General features: G+C 40.2%; 1 protein-coding gene across 1 annotated transcript in view; it reads right to left on the reverse strand.

Moving 5' to 3' along the window:
• rerg (RAS-like, estrogen-regulated, growth inhibitor) overlaps positions 1-5,245 on the reverse strand; it is a 38,740-nt gene extending 33,495 nt beyond the window's left edge. The window contains exon 1 of the mRNA XM_035676561.1: positions 4,900-5,245. The gene's annotated coding sequence lies outside the window, so the exon portion shown is untranslated. The remainder of the gene's footprint in view (positions 1-4,899) is intronic.
• Between the last annotated feature and the right edge of the window lie 6,118 nt (positions 5,246-11,363).

Genomic DNA, 11,363 nt, shown 5'->3' on the forward strand with positions numbered 1-11,363 from the left:
GTTGTTTTCATTCAGGCCCAGTGGATTCTTGCAAATGCCATTAGGAGTACTAGAACGAGCTAGAAGAATCTGATTTTTTCACAGATAATCTGACTCATGTACTACTGTCAAGATTCAGTGAAAGTTTCAGAAAATGTCACAAAAAGTTAATTTATAAAAGTTACCTACTGCAGCTTTAAACATACAAAATATAACTTTTCAATCAGGTGTTCGTAGTCAGATTTTATTACCTTTGGACAGAGTCAGGCTAGCTGCTTCTCCCTGTTTCCAGTCTTTATGCTAAGCTAAGCTAACTGGCTTACCTGGTTGTGGGTTCATATTTACATATACATTACATACAGACATGAGAGTCGTATATATCTTCTCATTTAATTCATGGCAAGAAAGCGAAAAACTGTATTTCCCAAAATGTCAAACGATTCCTTTAAAAAAAAAAAAAAAGCATAATTCTGTGGTGTGGACGAGTCCAAAACATATAGCTATGGGTGCCCGAATCACACCCACCTGCTGGTCGGATGGATCCTACGAAGAACCAGACCAACTGCTAACTGCCTGTCATTTAAAATATTTATACACTTCAATGTAACTATAAATATATGAGTTTAGTGTCATGCATGATAACACATTTGTTCACATAATCTGTCAACCTTTCAGCACCGGAAAACTTGTTTTGCAGAGGACAAAATAGCCACATATGCCTGAATCTATTTTTACGTTTAGCTTTAAAATCAGTGGGTTCGTGCAAAGTGTTCTTGCAACAGCAGCCACAGGTGTAAAAGACTGAATCACTCTATAGGAGAGAGTGTGGAGGGAATGTCATCAGTCAGTTTTTGGAGTACATTGTGTAGAATGTAAAAAGAATATGAATGGAATAGTAGCAACCCACATAAACAGCTTGCACAGCTCTTTTCTATCACAACAGACTTTGTTCAGATGTCTTCCTGACTTGTTTCTCGCTTTTCCATTGTTGCTTTTTATCTGTTTTATATGTCGCACACATTACTTTAAGCACACACATACACACACACACCACTCCAGTGTTCCCTCACTCTCCCACGCAGCAGCAGGGAAACACCAGTGAGAGAGGAAGAAGAGGAACACACAGCAGTGTCTCCCTATCGACAGGGTCAATCTTCTTCACATTTTGCCATTTATGGCCTCCACCCACTCCACCCTCCATCCTGACTCTCTCTGTCTCTCGTGCACCCCTGAAGCAGCTGCTAAAGTCAACACATCTGGAACTTTCTGCTTGAGGACTGAGAGTGAGTTATGCTGACTACAATAAAAAGTTCCAACTACAGTGCTACAGCACACACCCAAGACAACAAGAAACGGGTACATTGTGACAGAATTTCCATACTGGTCCAAGACAAAAATAACTTACCACAGTGCCACAGTGTCAACCCAAGAACTACATTGTTATAAGAATATTTTGAGAAAAGGCACATTTTAAATATACTGCTACAACAAAGATGCAAGACAAACATTACTGTACACCAGCGGCAAGTAATGCATTTAAAGGGGCAGTCTGACACTGACACACTTGTTTACCACCTTTGCATGGTAAGATGATCATTATCACCCTTATCTCATCTGCATCCAGTACAGAGATAGACATGCCATGACGGGATTAACCGAGCTTAGCACAAAAATAACAAATAACAAAAACAAAAATGGAATCAGGGAGAAACTGTTAGCATGGCTCCATCAAAAGAGAAAACGATACCTACAAACAACTCCACAGCACACCAGCTAGTTGCTAACTTTGCCTGTCCACTGTTTGGTGCTGGGCAGGTAGTGTACAGTGGGTTTTCAGAGGTTTTTGCTGAAAACAACTTCCTGCAGTGGCTGGAAACTGAGCTGTTGAGAGACTAAACCAAAATAGTTATGTTTTGGGCCATAATACCAAAACAATGAGCTGAAATATGCTAAAATGCTCTGTAGAGCTGAGAAGAACTACACAGTCAGGTGATCATTTTTTCACATTTCACATACTAGCTGTGGGAAAAAATGTTTTTGACAGATTCCTGCGATTTTGTCTCAATGCAGAAAAGTCTGAAATTTAAAATGAAATTCTCAACATTACGATCTACTGTAACAAAACAGCACCTGGTTGCAGACAAAATGGCTGACCTCGGCATGAGCATGTGCAAAAAGCATGTACATTTTTTTACGGCTGAACCAATTGGATGGCAAACGAATGTTGCATTGTGTTTATGTTCTGAACTAGGCTAACAGTTAGCTGCTTTAGTAAAGATAGTCACCAAAGACTGGTCCGACCGGCACTCCCTAATTTAGCAGCAGCTAAGAGTGACGTAGGTGCTACAGGCAGACTGTTGAGAAATATGTTGCCCTCTGAATCGGCATCGAATCAAATTCGAGAAGAGATTCCCACCCCATCACATACACATTGTCATCTGATCCATTGTTAACATGAAAATATTGATTATAGCAGCTTTAAGAAGAAGACGAGGGGAAGTATCCGATAAAGGAATAATCCAAGTGTGACGCATCATTACGCCAGAGTAGCTTTCTCTCTCTCTCCCTCCCTCTCTCTCTGCACATTGAAATGAGTCAGAACTCAGTCTGATCCCCAAGAAAAATTTGGATGTACACCTACACATATCATCATCATTCCAAATAACTAGTACAAACTGGATCGCAAATCAGAAGCAGTAACTACAGTGTTACAATAACAAGCACAAGATAATCCACTGCTACAGTACAAACCGAATACAACACATTGCAATTGTGCCAAGTAATAGCTAACTAGTGCTACTTTTCAGACTGAAGACAAAAGGTACAGCACCAACTACAATGTAAACATCAAACACAAAAGATTCAAAGGATAAAATGAAATGAATGTGATACACATTCTGCTGTATCTACTTTAATGTCTACAGCTTAAGTGCTTCTATGACTGAAACGGATGTCTGTTACCGTTGGGAAACAAAATAAAATTACCTTTCACCTTGAAATACATGAGATAGATGGTCATAATTTCAGATTATGGACCGATAATGACCCTGAAGCCGTTTCTAGTACCTGCAATTTATCCATGGACTGCTGCTCTATAGGGACCCCATCCAAACTGTACTGCACGTGTATATTATTTTCCAGCCTGTGCCCAGCTGGGTTTTGTGTCATTTTTACCCTGAGAAATGAATCTGGGTGGTGGTTCTGTGGTTCAGGGAGATTACAGAGCTCCGAGCTCCAAACCATGGGAGGAGACCTGCTGCACCACAGGCTATAGAAAGACTGCAAACCACAAGCCTGTCATCAAAATACATACAGTGAGCTGGTGGACTGCCTCTGGAGGGAAACCAGTGAAACCAGTGGGGAAAATAATGCTACAGTGTCTAATTCAAACAGAGCAATGAATGTTTTAGTCACGTTAAAATGGTTGTTTTGTTGTTTTCTATTTGGTAATCGGTAATCTCCAGTGATTCCACAGGTTGTTAAACGAAACTTCTCAGTCAGACGGCCCTCATGCTGATAGACTTTGGACCAGTGTGGTCCTGTTTAATCTGGTCTTTATCGCAAGCCCTGCTATCTGAGAAGATTGTCTTTCTCTGAGTCATTTGAGGAGAAAAAAAGTATTCAAATCCTTTACTCAACACTAGAGATACCACAATGTAAGACATTTGGTTACAGGTAAAAGTCCTCTATTTTACTAAAGTTAAAGAACACAAGTATTTGCAACAAAATGTGGTTAAAGGTTCCCCGTGGAGTTCTTGTAAACCAACAAAAGTTCTATTCACATTCAGTGTATTTTGCCACAATAAAAACCAAACCAGTGACCCACTCATAAAAACATTGATCCATCGCGCTACTACTGCTCAAAACTTCTCAGGGTACTTTAAAGTATAGTATAGTATATAGTAAATAGACCCTTCCAGAGTGTTATATTATTGTATTACTGTTATATACAGGTTTATGTTTATTTATTTATTTATGTTAGTAGATTTAAGTATCATAATGGCATAAAATGGAAAGTAATTAAGTACTTGAATAAATGTACTTAGCATTCCACCACTGTGAGTCATTTGCAGTGCACTTCATTGGGACCCATATACTGGAGATACTTTATCTTGACGTGTGCGTGTCCGCTGAGGGTTGCAGTAACTTGTTGTTTTCAGAGGACGTTCAAGTCTCTGTAACCTTCTCAACCCCTCACTCCATCCTGGTGCTGATCTCAAGTCAAAGGAACAACAGTGATATCAAGCCCATCTTCATTTTTGCTGGCCTCCCACCCACAGCTTTCTTCAGGACCCCTGGGAGTCCCCCGAACCCGGTTTGGCAAGCATCCGTGTAGGATATGCTGACTGACCCTAAATCCCATTGAGATTATGCAACACTGGGAGCTGCTCATGAATGCCAATTACATCCTCGAACCCAACAGGGGAAGGTGGAGGGAGTCCGAGCAGCAGAGTGTGAGAAAACTGCATATTCATGAAGACTGAACTGAAGACACGCTCTTGTGGTTGTATTACAGGGGACATTATTATATTTAACAGCCCTGGTGACTGACTGGAAAGATTTGTCCAACTTTGAAAACGTTACAGTCGTCATCTCACCTTACAGAAAACAATGAGACACTGTAGAACAGAACTGAACAGCCATCACAATAATGTCCATTTAAAGTCACATGAAAACCAGAAACACCTATGTCCCCGTGTCCCCTAAATATCATCAATGCCGTAAGAGACATTTCCGTCTCAGAGGAAACGGACATTGTGTGCATGACCTTCTTTAAAGGTTTCGTTCTGTCAGTAAAATATTAAACCTCCTGCCCTGGCCTGACCACAGGTTTGATTTCGTTTCCACAGCTCAGTGTTACTGCAGTGCTGTCTCCGAAGGGGACGCACATCACACGAAAACACCGGCAGCAAGACTCACCAGCGACGGCCGAATGCAGGGATGATCTCCCGGTGATGAAACGCTGATCAGGGAGAGAGAGAGAGAGAAAGAGATTGGGGGAGAAAAAAAAGTTGCCAGGTCCGCTGATCAAAAACGATGTGTCTGACCTTCCCAGACGCTGATGCGGACGCAGCGCACCGCTGGGTGGAAGGAGAGAGATAATGTGGAGCTGGATGGACAGTCGGGTGGATGGATGGACAGATCCCGTCCGGACAGACCGAGCAGTAGCTCTCACTGAGATGAATGAATCCCTAAAACGGAGGGTCAGTGGAAATATACGGAGCGGAGCAGCTGGAGTTCCCGACACTCTGCTGCCTCTGACCGCGCTGCTGCTGCATGCCGCTGCATGCCCACACCGAGGGCGGCAGCGGCCTCTAGTGGCTGGACGCGAGAACACAAGCGCCTTCTCCAAGCTTTAAAAGAGGAAATCCACCAAATTAAACATCACATTGCACATTATTATAATGACCTTATTATTGCCATGGCTGATTATATCTTCTGATTTAGGATTAAGAATAAATTTAATTCAGTGAGTATATAACTTGTGTTATGTTCAATTACTAAACTCTCATAAAGGCAGAGAGAACCTGCTGGCTCTGAAGTCGTGATTTTTATTTTTTGCTGGCCCTAAATAGTTTAGTTGTATATCCCAATGTTATGATACTTTTGCCTAAAGCTGAGTACGACTTTGACTTCTCCTGTGGTACCACTCCATCAGAACAATGATATGGTCGTTGGCTTTGGGTATTTCTGTGAGTTCTTGCTCCTAAATGAGGTTTAAATTGTGTTTTGTACTCGTGTTGCCAGTGCTTAAATATATTCATGACTTTGTGTCCTCATAGCTCCGCACTGTGTTAATCATCAGTGAAGAAGCCACCCATTTTACATTCAAATTACTTCACAAATTTAACATTATTATTCTGATTTAAGAAATGATAAAAGCAAATTATGTTCTGATTAGACTTCTTTACAGAATTAGGAGTCACCTGATGGCAACCTGGATTTTAAGTCTAACAACAAGGGGTCTGAATACTGGTGTCCGTTTTTTCTGAAACTGAAATTCTATGATCCTGTTTTAGATTGATGAGAAGAAAAAATTTAAACAAGTTTGCATAAGCCTGCAACATAACAAAATGTGAAAAGTGAAGGGGTCTGAATACTTCCTGAATGCACTATATCCATAATGTGTATAATCCCGGAGAAGGTAGTTTCAGCTAAGCAGGTGCAGCTGCTGCTACAAGAAAAAAGCTGTCATTAATTTTACCTTCAGTCACTTGTCATGCATCTTCAGTGTCTGCACTTTTCATTGTGGCACTAAACTGTCTACTAAATTTAACATGTGACGTAGATTTGATTATTATTGTCTGATTAAGGATGATTGGACCATCAAAATTCTGACCGGTGTGCGCATTTAAACACAAGGTTTCATGAGCCATTTAATCATTTATTATGTCAGTGGGTTGATGAATGGATGTGTACAATAAAGCACAATAAACAAAAAAACTACATAGCTCACATTATTAATGTATCCACTAAGGTTAAGGAATCGTTCAAGCCTTCATCAAGATCCTATTTAGAGAAAACATAAGAAAATAGATAACAAATGATATGTATATGTTTCTCCTCTAATTTTAAATTTGCCTTACTTAGAGGTTTCTGCTTTATCTCATAGGTAGGTATACTTTGTGGCTCCAACACAGTGCGTGATCTGTTTCCATACAAGTCTGCCTCACTCAGAGGTAGGTCCATCAAACAGCTTGACCATGATGATCTGTTAGGAAGTCAGATAGACACATTCAATCAGGACAGATTAGGACACATAAGTAAAAGGAAAACAATATTGATAATCATCTAAAACAACTTGGCACAATCATTACAAACAAAACAGTGGTGTGGTCTCAGATTAATTATTTGAATAAAACACACCCCAGCAATAACTTCCCCTTCTCTAATCTCCTCCACTGTGCACAGGTGAATCTCCCCAACCACTGCTGGTCTCACATTGACATTCAAGCTTAATGTTCTTCTATCATTTCCCTGACATACCTCGTCTATCAGCAGCTGAGTCTCTTTCCTGTTGCAGTTTGGTTTTGAATTTGTTTCCATTTCAGCTAATTATTTTGTAATGTATTTTGTATTATAAAAACATTATTGCCGTTGATCTCACATGTTTACTGCTAATTGAGATTTTACACATTTCAGATAAAATACAATAAACTTAGTATACTAAGTAAACTTATATTTTTGCAGAATAATATATCCCCCTGAATCTCGATTTGGTCTGCAGGCTCAAACTGTCTGACATTCAGTATCACGGTGAGTTAGACCGAAACTATTTTGTTTCAAAACGAACTAAAAGTGGGCCGCAGGTGACTGGTCATCAAAAGCATACAGTTTCAATATTATTAAAATATTCTTTATTTCTTATAAATTCGCCATTTCATCACAGGTAGGTTTCGCTTTTTGCGCGCTTCCGCGAGTGGAATTCACCCCTCTACTCCTTTCAACAGAGGCGCACTGCGCTTTTTACGCGACGGAACTCCAGTGCAACGTGGAGAGAGCAGAGTGCCATGAACGACCGTCGATGTGTGGAGCAGTTTTTGCTGCCACGGCTAGAAAATGAATCCGCTGCCTGGTCTGTTGTTTTTCATTCTCTGGAGAAACCGCTCGGTGCCTGGAAGAGGGCGGAGCTTTGAATTTTAAACGGAGCATCCGCCAATTTCGGCGTGTCCAACAACACGGTTACTGCCAGAGGAGAAAGCTGTACAGCTTGAACACTACCGACCCTGGCCGGAGTCTGAACCCAGAGAGGAATCCTAAAAGAGTGCGGACAGGTGGAAGTAGCTCGACGTTTTGACGCGGGTTGTCTGGACGGAGAGTTGGAAACGCAACTTTCAGAGTTCAACATATTATTACCGTTTGTTGAGGAGACAGTCTGATTCCGCTGCGGTATGACGAAGAAGTGGGCGGTTACTGCGAGCTGCGGCCTGAAAATTTCTAAGTTGAGTAACAAGGAGCACGATCCAGGTGGGGCCCCCATGGCACAACAGCCACGTCCGTCAGCTTTCTGGTGAATGTGAGACCGGACCAAAGCCGGAGACTACATTCTGGCTGCCATACAGATACGAAGACAAACCCCAGACCAAATGCTTTTTTTTTTCCCAACTGGATCAAAGGACGGTGAACTTTCATAATACCAATAACAATCAATTGGAGGGATATTTGCTCTTAATGGAGAGTTATTTACCTCCCATCACACATGAAGGCAGTGTGGAGTTTTTGTGGTGGCTTCAGATATTTCAACAATCAGTCTTTTCTCCAACGTGCCCTCGAAGACAAAACGCAAACAAAGTTCCTCTCATTTGGCTCGAGGGCAAAAACGCAAACTCAGCTGTAAGTCGCTGCGGGCGGCGACTCTCAGATCTTGGTGTGCTGAGTCAGAACAGGCAGACTTCTGCCCTCCTCGGTTGATCCCGGGTGGCCGCGGTGCTCTGGAGCGGCGTGTTCAGTGCGACGAGGACAAACCAACACCGAGCTGCTAGTGTTTGACATCAGCCCTGATCTCACCGGAGACCCCGATGTAGATCCGTACAAATACTCATACTCATACAATAAGCATTGTTATGAGAAAGAAGGTTGGGTGAGTCGTTTTGAGTGATTGGATGTTGTTTCCATTTGTTACAACAGTTTCATCTCTGATTTCATTTCTTTATCCTGTGGTATCAACACAGTTGAACTATAAGCTGTCCAATATTTCACTGACTTCCACTTGGGAACAATCTGATGTTAGGATTCAGTACAGAAAAACGTAAATGATGTAAATTTACATTTACATCATTTTGATGAGCATTTTACTAACTATAATAATATTCAGTATTTTTAATGTTAGTGCTTCTAGCGTGAAATGCGCAAGCAAATTTAACAAGGTAGAAAATAAATCAAGGAAACCTATTTTAACATAAAATACAACATTTCTTTCAGATTTCTTTTTTCCCATCATGCCACAGGGGGTTACCCTTTCGTAGACGTTCTTTAAGGTCCATCAAGATTCTTCCAGTAAGTTCTAAGGAACCTTTTTCCGCTGATTTGGTAAAAATGTAGGACTGTATTACATTATACTATACTGTTGGATGACATCATATAATTCCCCCACTGCAACCTGTGTGATTAAAGCCAGTTCTTGGTGCTCAGACACAAAATATGGAGACAAAGGTTTGTTAAAAAATGTAGTTCTCTGAAAGCCTATTTGTAGAAGGAACACATTATTGATAACTTCTTACAAAATAAAAGCAAAAGACTGCGAGACCCTGCATGTTTGTATGTTGAGCAGAAGACAGGTGAGAGGTCAAATGATTGGAGGGTTAAATGGATTTGATGCTTTTTACTTTATCTGTGGCAGCAGGAGACCGCTGCACAAAAATAACAATTAAACTGGCAGTTCCATATCATGTCGCTGCCTTACATGTATGGAGGGAGACACAAACAACACAAACATAAATTGGTAATGTTAGCCAGTGTGTCAGCACCATAGACCTTGTTGAAGAGATGGATTTCAGGAGGATGGAGGCATAGATGAGGGTTTTAGCCACAGATGGGATAATAAATGTTTTATTTCTCGGCCAAAGAGGCTGCAGAAGGTGCTCTTCAGGCAGAACTACATGACCTCTGTGCTGGCAGTGAGACAGAAGGCCTGGGTGGTTTTCTTCATCGGGACGGGAGACGGGCAGCTCATTAAGGTGTGTATTAATAGTTAAGTGATATGCAATCTATCCATTATTGAAACAAAGTTAACAACATTTTGTTCTACCTAATAGCAAACAAGGTAACTTTTACTTACAGTGACATGAAAACATGAATTTCTCCCCATTGTTTGTCATATTATACAGACATTTAAAAAATAAATGACAACAATGTGAAATTATACAATTCATTATTATTTTGTAGAAACCATCATTTATTTTTACCTGATTCCAGTAACTACTTTGTGAATGCAGATTATTTCAGTCTGAAAGTCTTTCAAATCTAAAAATAATGCCTGACTCTTGCATTGCTCTTGGTTGAAAATGACTTATGTTCTTTCACCACTTCTTTTATTTCCTCTGTTACTTCTACATCACATCATTACCTCATTAAATGCACCATTAAAGAATTGAACACATCTAACAAAACACCCAGGTTTTTTTGAAACGTATGAAATACATTTCATAAAATAATTGATTCTTTTTTATTTAACGCCACATATAATACTTAAAGAGCAGGATATGGTGTCAATATCCACTGCACATTATTTGTCCACACGAGTATTATCCAAATCATAAGCATAATCATTTAGCCACCATGCCTTGGAATAGGCAACTGGAACTGAGCGGTTGAATCTAACTGATGTAACGATGTGTAGCATGTCCATATTAGCATGTCCATATTGACACCAATGTAATTTATATTTGTGTAGGTGAACTAAGCAGCTTAAAACTCGCTCAAGCATGCAACCCGATGGGCTTGAAGAGGTTTTATAGATCCAAAGAATTTCTATAAATTTCAGACAAGGCCTCTAATTGAGACTGATTTGTCCAAACCACAACCCCCAGTAAAGGGGACCTGAATCTGGTTTGGACCCTGCTTTTAATATAAGTTTTATGGTTATCGTGTATTAATGAGGGTGAAAAAAAACTGGATAACAGATCTATTTAGTTCTGTATCAGAACTGTTCGATTTGTGAGCTGGAGAGGTTCAGACCGAAATTATGATTAAATCAGGGGTGCATCCTGTTGACTTTTATGTTGTTTTTCACAACAGTCAAACCATCCTGTTAACAGCTGCTGTAAAAATTAAAGTGTTTATACAACCACCACTCAAGCATGCAGTGAATGTATATTATAGTCAAAAGATTTTGGTAGCAGGTTTTGTATCATTAGCTGATTGTAATAGTATTTTTACAGACTCATCACAAGAGTGAAACTGTGGCAAGAAATATAGCTGTTTCCTGAAACAGATGTTAATCAGATGTTGATAATCTGTGGTAACATTTTATGGAAGAGTATGTGACTTATTGTGAATTTCATGCATGCAATGGTGGCATTAAACAAAGTACAACATGAATTAATTAACGCTTCTTCATGCATAGGCAGAATTTTTTAGTGGTTGGAAAAAGCCAAATACTTCTTTTATTCCTTAAATAAACAGGCTGAAGCTCATTGTGTGTAAGCTGATGACCTTTTCAAATCAGAATATCAGTGGGGCATTTGTACTTGTATTTTGCTAATCCTTTCTTTCCATTTAAGTTTTGCCTTGCACCTAAAACAAACTCAGCAACTGTCTCAGAGAAAATAACAAATGTACTTTCTTGTTGTCAGCTTGCTGTGGACAAGGACTATCACACCACCTGTCCCAGAGTGCTCTACAGGGCCAATGACGACCGCCAAGTGTTTCCCAAAATACAGCTG

The sequence above is a fragment of the Morone saxatilis genome, unplaced genomic scaffold (genome assembly GCF_004916995.1).
Source record: "Morone saxatilis isolate NCDOM2014 unplaced genomic scaffold, NCSU_SB_2.0 Contig10, whole genome shotgun sequence".
In the NCBI taxonomy this organism is placed as follows: domain Eukaryota; kingdom Metazoa; phylum Chordata; class Actinopteri; family Moronidae; genus Morone; species Morone saxatilis.